This window comes from Archocentrus centrarchus, chromosome 22 (genome assembly GCF_007364275.1).
Source record: "Archocentrus centrarchus isolate MPI-CPG fArcCen1 chromosome 22, fArcCen1, whole genome shotgun sequence".
Classification (NCBI taxonomy): domain Eukaryota; kingdom Metazoa; phylum Chordata; class Actinopteri; order Cichliformes; family Cichlidae; genus Archocentrus; species Archocentrus centrarchus.
In genome coordinates, this window is record NC_044367.1 from 28,069,121 (window position 1) to 28,090,478 (window position 21,358).

The 21,358-nt window shown below is 42.8% G+C and overlaps 1 long non-coding RNA gene across 1 annotated transcript in view; it reads left to right on the forward strand.

The window, feature by feature from the left end:
* The first annotated feature begins 11,833 nt into the window (after positions 1 to 11,833).
* Positions 11,834 to 21,358, forward strand: part of LOC115772220 (uncharacterized) — a 28,848-nt gene continuing 19,323 nt past the window's right edge. Inside the window, exon 1 of the long non-coding RNA XR_004019024.1 lies at positions 11,834 to 11,968. This is a non-coding gene — a long non-coding RNA (uncharacterized LOC115772220). The remainder of the gene's footprint in view (positions 11,969 to 21,358) is intronic.

Consider the following 21,358-nt stretch of genomic DNA (forward strand, 5'->3'; position numbering starts at 1 on the left):
TAACTCAAATAAGCTTTGTGGAGAATTACTTAATGTGTGTCAGGCCCTTGCTGAGTATACAAACTATGCAGAATATCTACTGTTGCAGCAGTTCACAAGGGATGCACATTAGTGCACCCCCACCCCCTTCAGCCCCGCTCTCACAGTCTCTTCAGTACCATATGCAATATTTGGAATATTTCACATCAAAGTGACATGAATGATAGATGCTATAAGTGCAATGAAATCCTCCTGACTCCTGCTCGTAGTGACAGCACAACGACTGAATCCGATCCAAGGAAACACCTGTAGACCGAGAAAGAGAAGCCCTGAACTTTGTACAGCGTGTGGGGGCCAGATGCATGAATCTTCCCACACAGAGCCAACGACTGACCAGGGACCTAAAAAAACAGTTGTAAAAATATATGAAAACAAAATACCTGCACAGAAATGGAAAAGCCTCGATGTGAAAATGAATGGGTGTGATGCAGGCTGGATGGATCACACCGTGGATGAATAAGAAATTCTGAATGTCTGCAAACTATCGATGTCTCAGTCAGTCACTATGAGCAGCAGAACGGAGCATTTCTCCAACAGCTCACATCTTTGTGATGAACCAAAAAAAAAACCATATTGATATGAGGCTACCTCACAGCAGCGTGACCACCTAGGCTCATTTTATTGCTCCCATTTACGGTTCACAGGAAATCTGAATTTATTTATGGACAGATGTGAGTACCAATAAGCATAAGTATTAACTGCGAGCCATCCACCCCCAACCTCAACAGTTTCTCTGTTATTCCACCCGCCGTACCCCTGCATTTCCTCAACCTGACTGGGGTAGGGAGCTAATCATAATATATTAACTGACCATACAGGAAGCCATTTCCCTGTGTGCACTTTTAGTTACCATGTATGCCTTTCAGTTTTTAAAGGCCATTTAAGGTAAAGGCGGTTCACGCGAGCATTTTTAAACTAGTCCGTTTGTTGTCGGATGCCAGCACCCACACCCACCGCTGAACACAGCCGCTTTCACCCTAAAACTCCACCTTTAAAAAGAAACAATTTTATAGAGACGCTGTGACATCATTTACACGAATACGTTGTTCAAAATCCAAGAGCGTCTTTTGTATATTTGATTTGGCCTCACGCACCTCAGCTGACCAATACATCACGTCCTGGACTACAACTATTTAATGTAGAATCTCCAAAACTCACAAATGCAGTGCAACCAAATGTTCCAAAGATGGACCAGTATACTAAACAGGCCATATATCTTGCTCTCCTCTCCAAACAGAAATAGATTTTGCTGAATTGTTTGATAAATTTGGTCTAGGTTTTCCAGCCATCCTTATTGGAGCTCCTACTGTTTTTCTGGCTGTTGGTGGCCTAAGCCCTAATCACCCACTGTTCCCTCAGAGGCCATAAATTACTCCGATGAGATGGTCCTTTGTGTTCCTACTGCTGGGGAGCGGGGCGAATTCACAGCGCCATATTTTGACAACCCGTACTTTAAATCATTGTTTTATGACAGATGGGAAAACTTGTGCACTTTCACCAGCCTGATTTATGTTCATTTGGGTCTGGAGGACACTATAATTTGCAAGTAATGTGAAAACAGATGGATAGAGAGATACCAAAGGGTAAGACTGACCTATACATTCTCAGCGCAGCTCGCAAATGGCATCCATATGCTGCGAGAGCTCTTCCAGTTATATCTCTATTACTGCGTGTGTGTGTGTGTGTGTGTGTGTGTGTGTGTGTGTGTGTGTGTGTGTGTGTGTGTGTGTGTGTATGTGTGTGTGTGTGTGTGTGTGTGTGTGTGTGTGTGTGTGTGTCTACACATGTTTATATGTTTGACTTGAGAAACTGAAGCCTGTAAAAAATTAGTAGTGAAGGAAGTTTCTGTTGAATGTTGCTGTGTGTGTTGCTGTGTGTAGAGCATCTATCATCATAAAAAAAAAACAGTAGTATAATGTGTTACATGAACATCAACTTTTTTTTATTGCTGATCTAATGTGCTGGTGACAGCGATTCATTTGGACATGTTTAGCATGTGTGAGCAAACACTTTAATCATTTGTCCTTGGTTTATTTTGCTGCTTCCTATCTCCAGTGAGGCATAAAAAATGGAAATGAAATAATTTAAGCCATACTTGACTAGATTTCCTCTCTGGTCAGATGTCAATTTAAATGAATTACAATGTCGGCCTGCTTCATTTCCACTGCCGCAGGTCATGCAGCAAGATCACAGATATACTGCTCAACAAAGCGTCTCTGGTCTAATCATATCTGATACACTCCTGGTATCATCCTCTTTGTATCATCATCATTTAAGTTAATGTGGCAGACAACTGGACTAATGACAAGCTGCTGTTAAAATGTCCAATTAGGGCTGTGAGGACATCAGGACCAGGATGTTTATCATAACAGATACCGTTTATTTAGCACCTACAATACTGAGCTTAATTTGTCAGATCATATTCGTGGAAAAGATATTTATATTAAAAACATCATTAGGTTTAAAGTAAGCCAAAGAGATACATGGTAATCTGTGAGGTGAACGCATTTTGCACAGCCTGGGAGCCCTGGATGACTCGTGTTTTATGGCTTTTCCAATGAGGCAGGACGGTGAGCAGTGTCTGGTGCAGCTATTGTATTCCAGCAAGGGGGGGACCACCCACATGAAGTCAGTGATGAAGTAAATGCTGCTGCATGGCCGCATCCCCTTCCCTCACAGAATAAACTGCGGTCAGATGGCATGGCTCTGCTATCTCAGCTTTCCTCCAGATTACAGGCCAGAGGCTGAAGACGTTCAGAACGATCACACCAACCCCTAATCCTGCTGTGAAACCCCCACTATCTGCCCTCCCCGTCCTGGTCAGGAAACCAGCTAATAGTGGTCATTGTCTATGGGCTGGGCTGAACTTGGCAAAGCCCCACGTCTTTCAAGACAAGGCAAACCGCTTATGCCACGATGGAGCCAAACACAAAGCGAGGCCCAGAGGGAATGAGGTGCCTAGAGATGTTCCTGTCACAGGATGACGCCCTTGGTTTCTTCCCTTTAATGCAGGACATAAGGCAGAGTTGATCCTGGGAGAGCGCCACATGTTCATGCAATCATTACTGAAATAAGTGCTAGCCCTTTCAAGTAGCATCATTGTAGCCCTAAAGGATCTGTGTCAAATACTGAATTCAAACAACAAACTAACAACCAAATCTCTTGTGTCCTACATACCAGAGCTCCTTAATCATATCCTCTCGTTTTGTTTATTTGGGCTATTTGGACATCAAACCTTTCAAGGGGGAATAATATCCCAGGAGCATGGAAAAGAGCAAGCCAATTGGCCTCTTACAGGAGGTCTTTGAAAACTTCGTTTGTGTTCTACAACAGCAGCTCAGTATTTTCTCTCTGTCAAACCATAAGGCCGATTATTACCACCACTCCCCGTTTGTTCGGAAAAATGAATCATATCTTTGCCTGTTTCTTGTGGGAACAGTGTAAATGTTCCCCAGGCCAGTTCCCGTCCATCAGGAAGGATTAAACAGACTAAAGAGACAAACAAGCCCCTTTTTTTGTGTCTTGTACACGAGCATTGTTCTGACCTTGCTGCACCTTTGAGGCATTTTCTGAAACACTGTTATCCAGCGAAAGCCACACAGTAAAATATCTACTGACATAACGGTGACGGTCATACGCGAGGAGGTTGTTCGTACAAATGGCTGCTTTATTGGTATTAGATGATAGCATCAACCACAATGTCTTTCGCTTTCATAATGATTTACTGCTGCCTGGTGGGATGAGCTCAGTGAATGTGTGTGGTTGGCTGCCAATTCCACTTTTTCCTCTGTTTCTTTTTGGTCTGTGTGGGCCCAGGAGGTTTTTTTAACTGTTACAGAGCCATTTGGACTGGAGACCAGGCAGTATGAAGCTGTATTTGGCTAAAGACCTCACTGGGCCTCCAAAAATAAGAAAGAGCAGGGTGAGCATATTTGTCCGTGTGTGTGTGTGTGTGTGTGTGTGTGTGTGTGTGTGTGTGTGTGTGTGCGTGTGTGTCAGACAGATACAGAAACTCTTATTAGTTCAGTAATACTAATACCTAAAAATACAAATGGGCCTTTCACTGTGAACCAACTTGCCAACTTACCAGAACATACAAATTGGAGTCATCAAGCCCTCTCATTAAGCTTTTATATTGACCGTACAGGCTGTAATGTGTGTATTTAGCAAAGTATTTTAGATGTTAAGAGGGGATAAAAGGATAAAATATAATTTTACCAATGTTTAAGAACATGATGGTGTTAATGTTTCACCAGCTGTGGTTAGTCCTCTACCTGCAGATGTTCCTGCTGGTGGCCATCTTGAGGAAATATTATTTTTTAAAGAAGGAGAAGAAGAAGACTTGACCCAGTCACTGCTGTTATTTTAAAGGGAGAGCAGTTAGGACACTCCTCCTGAGGGAGCGCTGACCTGTGGACCCAGAGTCAAGGATGTGAACCACAAAGAGCAGCAGGCCTTGACTTTATAGAGGGATTCAGCTATAGCAGAGAGGGTAACATATCAGTGAAGGTGGAAGATGTGCATTCCTCTCACAGGAGGAAACACTGCATATATTTTTGTTAAATTCATAAACTTCATGCTCTGTGACATAAACATGCATTTTGTTGTTGTTTACATGGTGAATACATTGTGAATGGATAATAAAGGAGCACAGTGTGCGGCCCTGTCTGCTGCTCGCTCATCATGTGATCAGTGCTGTGACTGTGGCGACCTCTAGTGGTCACTATTCATTCTACATTACTGCACCATGTGGAACTGGTTTGCACCCGTGGTTAAATATGCAGCACCACATGATACTGGGCATGTTGTGCAGGAGTTGTGGCAACTCCTGCTTACAAATCATACGATGTAAAAGTTTGTAGCTGACGCCATTGTTAGATTATTGTACAGAAGGGCGTCAAGCTTGTAGTGAGGGTCATACTGAAAGGAAGTGAACTGGAGCCAGTAGCAAACATTACATTTATTACAGTCATATTCAAGCTGCTCCTTGTTTCCCTGGCATCACTCATGCACACGACAAATGATCCAAGTGCATAAATTAGTTTGTTAATTGTGCTCTTTTGTTCCAAATGGCAGAATGACATAATGCATAGTGGATGTGTTTCATATTTATTCTGCAGCGTGCTGCAGTTAGTTTAGTTTGACAGATGGGTGCCCCACCCCCTTATACTAGCTGACCCCTTTAGTCAGAAAGCATGAAGACAGCACCAAAGCCACTTCTTTCACCTCACTCAAAATTTTATGGCTGACTTTGTGGACATAGAAAGGCTACCCAGGCCGAGGCTGCCGATGTGAGCGGCAGACAAATAGAGCTCTGTTCATCTGTTTCTTTGGCCACCCTCAAACATGCCGTTCTTACATCATCCATAACTTTTCTTTCAACAGGAAAGTGCCATTTATGTTGCGTTCGCCCTCCCTTTCAGTGCATAAGACACCAATCCCATCATGTAAAGCCATTTGTTTGGAGACTCTGTGTGGTGGCCACCCGTGTTTAAGCAGGGCCCCAGCGTGCTGATGACTTTTCCAATCTTTCCTCACAGGCTGGCAGGCAGAGTGGAGCAGAGCACACAGCCCCAGACCTCAGGCAAGCCCTAGGCTTCCAGATTCCAGCCTTCATGTTTGTTCTTCTTCACCTTGATTCCTGTAAGAGTCTACCATCTGATGTACAGGTCAACAGCAGAGGAAATGACAATCCCAGCTGAGGATGAGGATATAACCTATTAACTTTCTCATCTGTGGAAGGGAAAATGGATCACTCACTAGGTCCTCTTTTCTAACTGCTGGCTGATTTCCTTCCCAAAGGAAATGAACAGTTATTCTGTAAGTTGAAAAACCCTCTGCTCTCTCTCTCTTCGTACGCACATGCTTCTCATGTACTGAGAGATTATATAACATTAAACAAGACAGTCACATTTTGTAATTATTAAAGTTTTTCATTACAGAACACATTGGCTTGGTTGTTTGACTGAAAGCTCTTAGTTTGAAAGTTTCTAGCCTAGAGCTGAAATCTAGTTCCTTCCAAATAAAAGCTGGAATCCTGTGATGATTTATAACTATTTATACAAGTGTTTAACAGAGATGTTGGATTATGGAAATACTGCTGTCATAGGTAATACACAGAGCACCTCGTGCAGGCTTCAGTGACCACTTAAATCTGTTGGCAGGTTGAAATGTCCCCTTCAGCTGGGGCAGATGGATAAGGCTGCTTTTCAATCCTCACACTGAATATTTGACTTCCTTATGAACTTGACAGTTATTGCTAGTTGGAGGTCTCACTGTTTCCTGCATGTCATCTGTCTCCACCACAGAGAAAAAGGTGGATCCACATGAATGCTGTTTATTGTTCTATAAAGAAAAGCATCTTTTTAGCATCTACTGATGTTAAAGAACCTAAATTAGAGGCTGCTTCTTCATGTGAGATTGATCAAATGAGCCGGTCACAGTGAAATTTGTAAAACTGGGAGAAATTCAAGAAATTCAACTACTCATCATGTTCAAAAAATAAAGATTTTTCACCAATTATCTTTATATGTAATTACCTGAAATGAAACCACTGCAATTAACTGTGCAATTACATACGAACTGCTGTAAGAGGTCATTTGAGCTCCTGCGTGTTACAGAGCACATGTTTAGCTGTCAGCAGCTGTCCTTTCTTCTCATGTGGAAAAAAAGGCGGGGGGGGGGGGGGGGGGGGATGGCACAGGCTGGGGAGGGGGGGGGGGGGGGGGGCAGCCTGGCCTCCCTCCTCTCCAGCCCTGTCACTCAGCAGCACTGAGGGGCTTTTCTGGGAGAGGCAGAAGATGACCAAGGGTCAGACTGACACACAGACATGAATTTTTCACCAGCATATTTTCTTTGGGTAAATAATCCAGCTGAGCTTTGCAGATGGTCGCTTATAAATCTTGGATCAAAAAATAAATAGTTTTTGAAGCAAACAAACAAAAATTGCTCTGCAGGATTTCTTTGCCACAGTGGCGTACTGTTGACTTTTTGGTGGCATGAGAAAAAAATTCAATAGCTTTAATTCAAGGAAAGAAGCACTATAGAGAATTTATTTATTTAGTCATATGACCTATGTGAGCGCTTTCCTTATGAGTTTGTGGTAGTTTTAAGTCTTATTTAATACAGTGATGTTCATACTGCAAATTATGGCCCCATTTAGAATAAAGGCAGGCTGTGGCTGACACATCACTGTAAAAAAAGGTCAGAGTCCCTCAGTTTGTCAGTCACATCAGTGCATTCTCAGCCCTGGGTGTAATTTAACGCTGCTCTGCCTCCTGACAAAAATCAGCCACTGGAAGATACTCTCTCCTTTTAGAGACAGAGTCCACATCAGGAGGTTAGAAGGGCGACGGTGGCATGAACTGCACATCTGTCAGCCAGGAGACAGAGTTCACGTCTGACTGCCCCCCCCCCACACACACACACACACACTCTTCTTCACTTTTTAGGAGTAGAAAAAAGTTGCACTATTTTCCAACAAAAATCCCTGAGAAAATCTGAAGCCCATGAAATGTTAAAGTAAGATCCAGTGCCATTCTTGATCCTTATGAGGTCTTTTACACAGGTAGCCCCACCTTTGATGGTGTATCTGCAGCCTGCTATGAAACCATGGGGCTGCACCAGCATGTCTGTGGGTGTGTTTTCCAGAGGCATACCGTCTGTAATGAGTTCCACCAGCACGACACAAGGACAATCTACACATCAACTCAGAGACTTTTATTTCTGCTGAGTCGTTCTCTTGTAAAAATATATATATATATATCTCACGATAACTGCACCTCCTATTTCCAAAGTTTACTGCTTCTTTTAAAAAATATTTGAAGCTAGTAACCTCCTGAAATCAGACTGAAATCATATTTGGACCTTCTGGCGAAACTTCAGACACATTCCTTCTGTGGTATACCCTTGCTCTTGTATTTATTAGTCGCCCACCTAACAGTAAATGTCAGACTCTGGACGTGTCCCGCAGGGTTCAGCTGATCAGTGTCTACAAGCACACGAGAAGAATTTGAGCAACTTAAAGGTTTAACCGGTGAACATGTGTGATGTTAGCTCTACTTCCAAACAGATTGTTAGGTCTTGCCACAATTTGTTTCAAGAACACGTTTGGATCTTATTCTAAATAAGAATTTTTTTCCTCTAAAATTCTCCATTCTTTTCATCTCCTAAATAAACACTCATGCTGTGAGGCGTCATGTGTTTTTGATGACTATTTTTCCATTTTAGAAACTCTGAAACATCCCCTGTTTGCTTGAAAAGGATAATCACCTAACCCATGAAATGTTGATGAGCAAAATGAGCAGAGCCATATTTACCATACGGAGAAGCTCATTAGAGAGTCAGTGGCAGGGACGAGTTGCATGAGGTGGCAAGCACCTGCCTTCTGTCGGAGGCATGCCTCTTTTATTGCACTGGCTTTTATTTACTCACTCTTAAATTATTTTTGGCCCTTAGTTGACAAAGATAAATGGAGGGATTAATATATATTGGACTAATCTGGAAGCTTGCAGTGGGGGTAGCAGCAAGCCTGGATAGTATTTCCCTCAGGTAACCAAACGCAGGCCCACTGGATTAAGAGCCATTTGCAGTAAGGCTTAGCCATGATCCAAAGCCATTAGCAGAACATGGCTGTTGGAAAAATGAAGGGAGGAGAGCTAAAGAGCTTTTTAATTGCATCCTGCTGATTGTAATTCAAAAATGCTCCTTAACACACGATTGTATTCACACTTCAACAGGCATGCTTTTAGTGAATAATGTGGTCTTGAAAATCTAATTAAAAAGACTGAAAAATTTAAATTTTGCTTCATTATTTGAAGCAAGTATTTTGGGGCACTTCATATTTTTGAATATGACATGAACCAAAATATGTAATAAATGACTGTGAAGGAGAAATGAACAGAAGAAAATTAGAGGAAGATAAAATAGAGTTACTCCCTGAACCTTACCTACACAGACACATGAGTATTTTTACCTCCCAGGACGTGTTAGTTACATGTGGATCAAACCTGACTGACATCTCTCTCGACATGCACTATATTTCCAAAAGTGTTCACTCACCATCCACATCACTGAATCCAGGTGTTCCAGTCGCTTCCACAGGTGTATAAACCAGCACCTAGGCATGCAGACTGCTTCTACAAACATCAGTGAAAGAATGGGTCGCTCTCAGGAGCTCCAGCGTTCCAGCGTGGTACCGTGATAGGATGATACCTGTGCAACAAGTCCAGTCACTACTAAATATTCCACAGTCAGCTGTTAGTGGGATTATAACAAAGTGGAAGCGATTGGGAACGACTGCAGCTCAGCCATGAAGTGGTAGGCCACGTAACATCACAGAGCGGGTCAGTGGATGCTGAGGGTCATAGTGCACAGAGGTCACCAACTTTCTGCAGAGTCAATCACTACAGTCCTTCTCCATCTGCCAATCTGATGGAGGAGTCTGGGTTTGGTGGTTGGCAGGGGAACGGTACCTGTCTGACTGCATTGTGTAGTTTGGTGGAGGGGGGGTTATGGTGTGGGGGTGCTTTTCAGGAGTTGGGCTCGACCCCTTAGTTCCAGTGAAAAGGAAATATGAATGCTTCAGCATACCAAGACATTTGGGACAATCTGATGCTCCCAACTCTGTGGGAACAGTTTGGGGATGGCCCCTTCCTGTTCCAACATGACTGCACACCAGTGCACAAAGCAGCTCCATAAAGACATGGATGAGCCAGTTTGGTGTGGAAGAACTTGACTGGCCTGCACAGAGTCCTGACCTCAGCCTGATAGAACACCTTTGGGATGGATTCGAGTGGAGACTGTGAGCCAGGCCTTCTCTCCAACATCAGTGTCTGACCTCACAGATGTGCTTCTGGGGGAATGGTTAGAAATTCCCATAAACACTCCTAAACCTGTGGAAAGACTTCCCGGAAGAGCTGAAGCTGTTATAGCTGCAAAGGGTGGGCCCACGTCATATTATGAATGAATGAGATGTTACTCAGGTTCATTTGTGTGTGAAGGCAGACGAGTGAATACTTTTGGTGATATGGTGTATCCCTTATGTAGTCCAGAGACGCCCTTTAGGGAAGGACGGCAGCCCAAAGTGAGAGGTCCAATCTGAAAGCACCTGCATGGGAATAATGTGACTTTTTAAAAGAGGTTCCTTAGAAGGCTGCATGCATTGCTTTGTTATTGTTTACGTGGATGCTGTTCCAGCACCTTCAGTTAATAAGCAATTAAATCAGATAGGCAGGTTAATAACCAGGTACTGTGGAATGATTTAATTTTTCATGTGCTGCAGCCTGGCTTTTTCCCCCCAGTGACAGACTGGAGATACTTGGCCAGTAATAAGAAAATGACATCCCACCGGCCACTTACTCCTTCAACACATCACTTTTTAATTTCTCCTCTATGTGATGCGTTCTTGGTGCAGTTGTAAATGAAATTGCAGTTGTGGTACTCCAGCATCTAGCGAGCTCTACAGAAGAGGAGAACGCATAAATACAGTAGCTTTTTAAAGTGTAGTTTAAAATGCAGCTTTTCAAACAGCACAACAAATATCAAACACACAAATTGCTTCTGTGCACTTTGTCAGGCAACGTGTCTGCCAGGTAATCCAGGACAGGTGAGGAAGATGAGAGATTATTTTTCAAAGGTAACAAAGTGAAATTTTATGAACTGGAACTTTAATTCTTACATCTAATTTTGTAATTCATTCTAGAGTTTGTAAACCAGATATTAGAGCTGTTCGTTGGTTGCTGAACTATGTTTTTGTGAAACATCTTGCAAAACAGACAGAAGTATAGTTTGTGTTATTCAAAGCTTCCATGAAAATATTGCACTAGGGAGGTTGGTACAAATAGCACAGGCTAAACTGGTTAGTTTGCAGTATTGCTGTCATGAATTGCAAGAACATAACCCAAATGCAGACTCCAAGACAGACTGAATAACCAAAGGCAAGCCTTTAATTTGACTCATTAAAAAATCCAACAGAGGCAACGAGGCAAACAGAAGCCAAGGCAGGCGACACACTCAGGAGGTAAACACACACTGAGACAAGGACTTAAGGGGAAACAGCACTAATAACAGCACACACAGGAGACAAATGACTACCAAAATAAAACAGGAAGTAACAAACAAATACGAGTGTTAGACACACATCTACACACAGCAACTTTACACTAGGGGGATACTGACGACGGTTGATTTGCATATATGAAATACTTATTTCTGCAAACAATAACAAAAATTTACTTTCAATGAACATAAAAGTCGCATTTGACTAGAAAACAAATTAAAATTGAGTTAAAAAAAAAATCAGTTGATCAGCATCTACTACATATCACCTGAGAGGTCTGTGATTGTTTCACTACTAAAACTCAATGCAGCATTCCTAAAGCTGAAAAAATAATGTTCTGATGAGATTCAACAACTTTAATCAGTATCTACATATCACCTCATTATCACCTCATGCTTATTTATTCCCAATACTGTCACAGTTCATAATTTTTAGCAGATCGAACCTGCGACCCTTCCTTTACAGACAGCTGGCAGGAGCTGGTTAATCAACAACAGCTGCTTATAAGCTAACATTATGCCAGCTAAAATTAGACTCCAGTGACCCCCCCCCCCCCCAAAAAAAAAAATATATATATATCACACTTTCGCCTTATAAACAGTTTGATTACATTCTCACATCATATGAGAGTTTATTTGCTCAGTGTCCGAATCGCCCACAACATTAGATCCACCTCCAAGAAAGTTTCAGCAGTCCGGGCTAACAATTGCTAACCACAGCTAACAGCGGCTAACAATTGCTAACAGCTGCTAACAGCAGAATCGCTGTCACCGGACAGAACTGAGCTGCTCTGACTCATCGACAGGTTTCGGACTCTTCGCAGAGTTTTCCGGCCTCCTCCAGAGGAAACAGCCTTGGACGCTTCATGAGGTAAACAGTGATTTTACAGTCTGTACGCTACGGGATAAAACCGGCCAGAGCTTTGAGGGGACTTTGGAGGAAAAACAAAAAATATCTGAATTATTTAACACATATCCGTTTTTTTATTTCTGATTTACTGACAAGTGTTGATATTATTAAATTATATCAGAGGGTACGTAGGGTTAAAACACAGACAGAACTCGAATTTATAATTTACAATAACCCTGTGATCCGTTCGGCTTTTGTACCGCCGTTATCGATTAACCGCGGTGAACCTACTCCTCTAATGTTAGTAAAAAAATTCCACATTAAGAAGCAACTTCAGTCAAACAGGTGTTTGCATATTTATCCAGGGCCCTCCAGTAACTGCAGTGTACGACTGTGCATAAAACAAATGTATGTATTCATTTTCTGCATTACCAGCTTAATGCATACAAATACCTTTGACAATGTGAGACAGTTTGCATTGCTGTAACTTGACTACATGGCTTCATTTGGTGATTTTAGTAGGTTAAGGTACAGTTCAGCAGATATTCCATCAGTAGAAAATCTGCTATATATTGTACTTATAGTATGTCTCTGATGAGAAAAAAACAAAACAAGTAAAGCTGAATTCTTTAAAGTTGAATTTAAAGTCAAAACTCTGAACAGAACCTGGTCTGGACCAGGTCACATGTTTAACAAAGGTTACAGTTGGGGACGCACAATTAATCTAATCTGGTTGAGCATTACAGAAAATACATACAGTACAGCAGATGATGAGCTTGTCCCTCAAAATGGCTCATCATCTGTTTGGAAATAATTCGGGTTTAATGGAGGTGATGTTAATCAAGAAGGAATCATGTCCAAAGAGTGCTGTAAAACTGTGTCTGTGCCACAAAGCAACACAACTCATTTATTCAGCCGCCTGATAAACACACCGCAGACTGCAGCCATGAATGCATGAAGGCCAAGAAAAACATTACAGTGGCAACTAACATGAATCCTCAAACATCAACTCAGACATCTATAATCGTGAGCCTGTGCAGGGCATTAGCACATCCACCCAGCTCACAAAGATGCACTAAATTCACCAACACAGTCACACTCCATTTGGCCAAAGATAAGTGTCCAATAAACACTTCAGGAAAAGGGTCAACATACTGGGAAAAAGATATGTTACACTTATTTTTCCAGTGTGGCAAAATAAGTGAATCAGGAAGTGCATTAGTAAGGAGGAAGTGAGGGCAGCTACGAAGAGGATGAAGAGTGGAATGGTAGTTGGTCCAGATGACATACCTGTGGAGGTATGGAGATGTCTTGGAGAGGGCTGTAAACTTTTTGATTAGATTGTTTAACACAATCGTGCAGAGTGAGAGGATGTCCGAGGAATGGGGAAGAAGTGTACTGGTGCCAGTTTTCAAGAACAAGGGTGATGTGCAGAGCTGTAGTAACTACAGAGCGATAAAGTTCATGAGCCACACCATGAAGATGTGGAAAAGAGGTGTTGAAGCTAGTTTAAGAAGAGGGGTGATGATCAGTGAGCAGCTGGATGGCTTCATGCCAGGGCTGGACTGGGACAAAAAATCGGCCCTGGCATTTTTGGCTTAGACCGGCCCGCAACTATGTCTTAGAAGCATTTGACACTGTTTTACTCTTAAGCCTCTTTCCCACCAACAGGGTTCCGGAGCCGTTAGGCGGAGCAGTTCACAGAAACGCGGTGGGAACGCGGGCCCGTTCTTAAGCGTTTCGCCGGTTCATTGGGATCAGCACGGGAACTTGCTCCGGCTCCGGAACCTCGGTGGTGGGAAAGTAGCATCATTCAGTGTGGGCATACCTTTTGCTAATAATACTTTTATACTTTTTTTTTTTTTTAACTTACTTTAGTAATGCTTAAATTGCAAAGCTTTGACGTATCATTTAGTTTTTTAAAATCTGTTATTTCACCTGCTTGAGGGCTTTTTAAAACATGTTTAACCAGCACAGAGGCTACAAATTAACTACTGTGCAGCCTTTCAGCACACCTTTAACCTAAATATCTAAAATGCTGTGATGCAGCCTAAAATGGACACTTGCTGCTCATCCAACACTTCTCGGCCTTGACCGTTTGCTATTTTATCAGATTTAAGGTGCCGTGGCTGCCAGATTTGGGGAAGTATGCAAATGTAAATAAATATTGATATTAATCAATTGCCATTGCTCATCACACTGCTGCTGTCTTCACCTACAGCAGAGTCTGTCCAAGCCTTGAAGGGGACCTAAGCAATATTTGATTTGGGGCCCCCTTCATACCACTTCATTGTCCCCTGAACTTAATTGTTATTAATGCTGGAGGGTTAAAGTTGATTTATTTATTTATTTATTTTTAGGATATATTACAGTTTCAGCCTTTTCAATTCAATTACATTTTATTTATACAGTGCCAACTCACAACAAACACACATCTCAAGGCACTTTATAGTGTAAGGTAAAGACCCCACAATAATTACAGAGAAAACCCATCGTTCATCCTAATCTTAAAAATAGAGAGGGTGTCTGTCGCCTGAATCCAAACTGAGAGCTGGTCCCGCAGAAGAGGGGCCTGAAAGCTGAAGGCTCTGCCTCCCATTCTACTCTTAAGTATCCTAGGAACCACAAGTAAGCCAGCAGTCTGAGAGTAAAGTGCTCTGTTGGGGTGATACGATATTATGAACCAATGAAGAGAAGCCAATATGGGAGAAATCTGCTCTCTCTTTCTAGTCCCTGTCAGTACTCTAGCTGCAGCATTTTGGATCAGCTGAAGGCTTTTCAGGGAGCTTTTAGGACAGCCTGATAATAATGAATTACAATAGTCCATCCTGGAAGTAACAGATGCATGAACTAGCTTTTCAGCATCACTCTGAGACAGAAATATTAGAGTGTAGCCTACTCATTAAATTAGTGTTGTTACAAGTGTACAAATCTGGACAGTTAGAATAGTCTCTTCTTCCTTTTAGGAAATTGGCATTTGTAAAAAATTAAAACCAAAAAAGTTTCATGACAAATGTGGGCGAGCTTGGGGGGCCCCTGGTGGTCAGGGGGCCCTATGCAGCCGCATATGTCACCTATGCCTCTGGCCTACAGCTGCTGTTGCTGCAGCATTACTGTTACAGAGGACGTGGAGGCTACAGCAGCGAACATGTCTGTGATCTTTACACATTTTGTAGCATCTACAGCGACGCTCTTTAATTTCTTCACATGTAACTTCTCCGCACCCCCTTTCTGCCGCTTCGGTTTCTCCATATTGCCCCTCCTTTAACACACGTTCAACACTGAAACTACTAGCGGGAGTAGTTTCGGTGTTCTGCACCACGCAGAGAAAGGGTGGAGCCGCTTTAATCCTATATCCTGATTGGTTCTGTCCACTGTCTATATTGAAGATGGGCCAATGGGCCGCCCTCTCTAAATTGTGGGCCGGTCTCTTAGAGAAAAAAAAAGGGACGAAAAAATGAATGAGAGTGAGACAGGTGTAACAGTGAAGCTGCTAGGAGCAGAGGTAGTGAAGGTGGACAAGCTTAAATACCTGAGGTCAGCCATTCAAAGCAACAGACGAGAGAGGTGAAGAAGAGAGTGCAGGCACGGTGGAGATGGGTGATTGGTGACAGAAGGAGAGCAGCAAGAGTGAAGGGAAGGTTTACAAGATGGTAGAGAAACCTGCTGTGATGGTTTGGAGACGGTGGTACTGACAAAAAATCAGGAGGCCGAGCTGAAGATGTGAAGATTTTCAGTGGGAGACATCAGGAGGAACAGGATTAGAAACGAGTACGTGAGAGGGAGCTCAGGTTGCAGTTTGGAGTCAAATTTAGAGAAACAAGGCTGAGATGGTTTGAACATGTGCAGAGGAGGGATGGTTGATATGCTGGACCAAGGATGCTGAATATGGAGCTGCCAGGCAGGAGGAAAAGAGGAAGACCTCAGAGGAGTTTATGGATGTGGTGAAGGAGGACGTGCAGAGGGTTGGTGTGACAGAGGAGGATGCTGGGATGGGGTGAGATGGAGGCGACCCCTAAAGGGAGCAGCCGAAAGACGAATAATTTAAGTAAAGAGATTTTAATGAACAGGAATGTGTCACAGTATAAAAGCGAAAGTAGTGCCTGTTGGTCTAATTTTGTGTTAACTTTCAGTACAGTTTTTTAAGTGATATTTTTATTGTAAGTTTTTTATTTTTCTTCTAAGAGTTAATTTGGTGAGGGTGGAGGACCAGTTTTATTTTGATGCAACAATTTGTGCAGAAATGTAGCACAACAGGGATATGAAAGCAATGTGATGTTTACATGACAGTACAATAAAAACATGTTTGCCATTAAAATCAATCAATAATTGTGACAAATAATCTAGTTACCATAGTGATTTTACAGCTGTGCCTCATTCATGATGTTAGCACGGTACCACATAAGAACTTGCACATAAAAAACACCCAGCAAAGGCACCACATCACACTGCTGCTGACAAGGATGTGTGTTCAACACAAGTATAGCCAGATAAAAGAGCACTGCCTTTGTGGCAGCGAGAAGTAGAGGCGAAAGTTTAATGCACAAACGTTTGATGTAAACTGAAACATGGACCTAAACAGAGGATTTACTGAGCACCTCAGAGGCACTGCTGCTGCAGGGACAGCTGAACCTACATAAGCACAGCCCCAGCCAATTTCCACGTTCTCCTTCAGGCACTCTGGCTTCCTCCCGTAGTCCACATGCGTGCTGGGTTAACTGGTGATTCTATATTGGATCTGTGTGTTTCTCTCTGATGGAGCAGCCCAGGTCACTGGTCTATGGTCCACCCTGCCTCTAACCCTCTGACAGCTGGGATTGGCACCCTGTGACCCAGGGCCGGATATGTGGTTAAATGGATGGATGTTAGTGACCTGGTGTGTGTGTTTTGTTGTTTCGGTTTATATAAAGTTAAAGTGTGTACCACTGACATGTTATTATGTAACCATGCTACTTATTTGTGAGCAATTAGTTTAAAACCACTTTCTTTATCAAATTAAAGTATTTCATCATCATCATCATCATTTCAGGCAAAGCTTTAATTCTGGTAGTCCTAATGATGTAAGTCTGCTTGTCTATTACTGCAGAGTTTGCTCTCCGTGTTTCTTGCATTACTGTTGTCATGTAAATGTAGTCTATTGCATAAACACATGGTGGTGTGGTGGTTAGCACTGCTGCCTCACAGCTAGAATGACATCTAGAAGGTCTCGGTTTGATTCCGCCTCTGCCCGGGCCTCTCTGTGTGGAGTCTGCGTGTTCTCCCCGTGTCTGCGTGGGGTTCCTCCGGGTACTCCGGTTTCCTCCTTCCTTCCTGCCTCTCGCCCTCTGTCAGCTGGGATAGGCTCCAGCGACCCTGAACAGGATAAGCAGAAGAGGTTGGATGGATGCATGAACACACATGCACCTATAAACCTCTCTCATCCACAGCGGGACTTTTGCAGTGCACTGCATCAGGCACAAGGTGGCGCTGCAGAATAAGGTTCGATGCTGACCGGTTTCATTTGCTCAGTGGAAGAAATGCTGAAAAACAGATCTTATCGCCCGCAGATTAAAACACAGTCTAGCAGATATGAACTGTTTCACACGTCCAGATGAAAACACGGCTTCTCCATTTTCCTCCTGACCTTTTGTGCTAATCACAGCCACTGTAAAAAGAAGTGCTGTAAAACACCGGCCAGCTGCTGATAAAGAGCACTCACGTCTAACAGGTGGTGCTCTGTGCGTAACGTCTCCTCAGTACAAGCAAGCAGTTATGGCTTTATTGCCCTACACATCCCCTTCATATCTGTGTACTTCCCAGCCACAGCCAGGTAAGACCACCTGTCGGAACAATGATAAGACAATAAGAGGGATTGTATGCAGTGATAGCTTGGCAAGCACTGGCTATGGCTGTGGTAATAGTGAAGTGCAATATTTTTGATGACCATAGCCGTGTTGGTTTAGTGCAGTGTGTGTGTGTGTGTGTGTGTGTGTGTGTGTGTGTGTGTGTGTGTGTGTCTCCATCCATCCATCTGTACTAAGGCCAAAGATGACCACTGGAGGGCAATGGTGCTCACTATAACAATAAATCATTTTTACATTTAAAAAAAAAAATGTTTTCATCTGTATTTTTTTTCTGTTTTTCACCTTTTTGTGTGTTTTTCAAATAAATAAACACATTTTATAGTTAGTATTTAAACAAAGATGCTCCAAACTCCAAATGAATTCCCAGGAATGAAGTAAGAATGGTTTCTTACTTTCAGCACATAAGCTAGTTGCAATAAACAAATATGGCTCACTTTTTTTTTCTTTTTCTTTTTTTTTTTGGCATGATTATCTGCAAGATGCCACAGCTGGAGCCATGGACAGCACTCACTCACTGGCTGAGGGCAGTTGGCTTAGCAATTGTACAAACAGGCTGGCTGATTATTTTTGCTTTGCTTTATCAACACGCCGTTGAGATCAGCAGATCGACAGCTAGCTTTCTGAGAGCTCTGCTTTTCAGTGTGATGTGCAGTAAGTCTGTGGATCTCTGTGCAAACAGCCTCTTTATGACAGAGAGCAAGGTGAGCGGCTTCAGACACTACAAGCCAGACAACTCATCAAACAAACACACTGGAGGCACTGAGTACACTTACTGTGTACATCTCGTTTGTGTTATTAGAGAATTTATTGACATTAGTATAATATTACAGCTTTCCACAAATAAATACAGCGCTGATGTAGTCTCTTTGTGTGTTGCGGTGTACATTATCTTCACATTACACCATATTTTCGTGCTTTCTGAAACTTGCCTGCATTTCACCACCCTGCTGTTTGGTGTTAACATGCATTCTGCATTTTCCCATCATCTCCTCAGTTATCAGAGAAGATCTAAGTCGCCGCCTTTATTCCTTTCTTCACATTCGTACTATTAAGAGACATTTTGTGTTTAAACAGCACTTTAGCACCTTTCAGCGCCTTGCTAGCAGGCTCAGCTTGCTATGTGAGCCTCACCTGATGAATCTGCACAGCTCCCAGCTGCACAGCTGAGAGGCTTCTTTTCTCCAGCCTAGCAACAGCTTTAGCACTAATCTCTCCTGCTCTGTTTTCTCCTTCATTTTGCTTTATTGTTTCTCAAATGTGAAAGTTGATGACTGATTATTTTAGTGTTCTGCCACCTTCCAAATCTCTCAGCATGCCTTATCTCGAGATAAAGCCCCAGCGCCTGTAAATGGCTGACTTGAATGCAGGTGCACTTAGTGTTCAAATCATAGGAGAGAGAAAACAAAGCGTGTATGCTAAATCCTCACAGCCAAGGAGATATGAAATGAAACAATGCTGCACACTTTAAAGAAATGTTGTTCAGATCTGCCTAACAATATGAGACAGGCCTAACATCAGGACAGCCTGCTAATTCCAACTAAATTAGCCTGAGCAGCCAGTGTGTAGCTTAAAACATGTCTCTGAATACTCTATGAAAACTGTCACAACAGAGGCAACCAAATAATCTGCTGCCCCAGCATCGTCACTGTCAGAGGGCCGAACAAGAAGCACTGCAGCTGGCTCGCAGGCAGTCACGTGACGATGCTGGCCCATTAACATCGTTGTTCTCATATCCATAAACGGATATTTCGAAGCAACATTTAAAGTGTCTAACCAAATTAGCAGTCAAATGAGCAACAACATCTGCTATACGTTAACGTCACAAAATTTTCCAGAGACGGCACAAAAAAACTGAAATGTGACCGCAGATTCAAATGCCTCTGTTTTCTTTTCAATTCCAGGATTTAAAATGGGTCCGTGATTAGAAAGACTATTGTGAGGAATAGGAAAATATCATCCACGGAATCAATATCTATTTCCATATGGCATGAGAGTGATAATAGGCCGAGCTCATACAGATAGTCCGAAAAAGAATGGTGGTTAGGAGGCATTTCACTGGTTCGCGTTCATGAAAACACACCATAGCACGGGGAATCTTGTGGTCTGCTCTTCTCTGCATCAGTGATAAATTAAGCAACTGCCACAACTGTCAGTCTGGTGCCTTTAAGTCAGCAGTTAGCAGCTCTGTAACTGCCAACGTCTGTTCTCATTCTTACAAGCTCGAGTCCTGCGCTGAATCATTAACCTTCACAAAATGTTTATTTATTTTTTAAGTACCTTAAAACTGTGGACATCCCTCAGACTGCTGATTGCATTTCCACTGAAAATCCTCCAAAGGCCTTGATGGACGTCTCAGGCAGAGCTGGGTAAAAACCCTGAGATGGACCTTTTATTGTGGTGTTTTGCTTGTGGTGTTTCACCGGTGCCAAAGCGGGCCTGGTTTGCAGCCATGTGTGACCGGGGCACTTAGTGGCTCACACTAATGACCCTAATTGGGAAAGTGGGCTCAGTTTCAGGGTCACTGACAGACTGACTGGCGTGTGAGGAATGTGACCGGGTGGCACCCTCCTATTGTCTGGGCCACCCGATCAATTAGCTGCTTATCGCAGTGGACACCTTCCCTCACGTCTGTCTCTGCAAATGGAAACTGACCTCCACTTTTTCCTGAATAAGCCGACATGCAAAGGATTCTCAGGCCTGCACCGCACAGCTTATGAGTTTCTAGAGACACAAATGGAAGAAACGCACAACAACTTAAAAATTCTCCCACTTTTGTCTAAAGCTTCCAAACTTGTCTTCTGTCACGGGAGCCTAAAGCTCTCACCTGAGGTTTCACTTGTTTCAGCCATCTCCTCTGACTGCCATCGCTGCAGCGCAGAGGAGCTTTGTCCCTTTTGTCACACAGCTCTGCAGACAGATGTGCTTTGTTCCCACAGGGAGTGGTGGGCTATTTGTGTTGTACTCTTAGCAGGAATTTTGGTTTTGACGCGGCTCTGTGTGGGATGAAGGTTCAGACAGGATTCCAAAGAAGGAGACTCACAGCGAGACGTTTCACTGCAACAATTCTCGTTGCGTACCCTCTGGCATCGCACCGTCATTTAATCGGGTGTTTGATGTGGTTGGCCTCACGTTATGCTCCACACCCTCAGAGGCTTCGTGAATGAACCTGTCGAAGCAAAATGAAAATGCAGCTTCAGTCGAGAAGTTTCTGAAATCCATTTTGTTTTCATTGCAAAGATTAATATCTTTGCACTGCTGTTTCGGTTGTGATGTCATAAAATGTGGAAAAGCAAATGTGTTTTTGATTAAATCTGCATAACTGCTGATTATACGAGCCTTTCCAGTGCATTTAAAAGGAAACTAAACTCTGTTGTTTTTCTAAACTGGATGAATAATCAAGTGTAGTTTTCCAGCGTTTCAGGCTTTTTCATACAAAACTTGTGATCCCGAACATGAAAACACTGTTGGAAATCTAACATATCTATTTAATATTAAAAAGGCTGGTACTAATCTAGCTCATGCACACTCTGTGCATTATGTCTCTCATTAAAGTGCACTAGGAATCTTT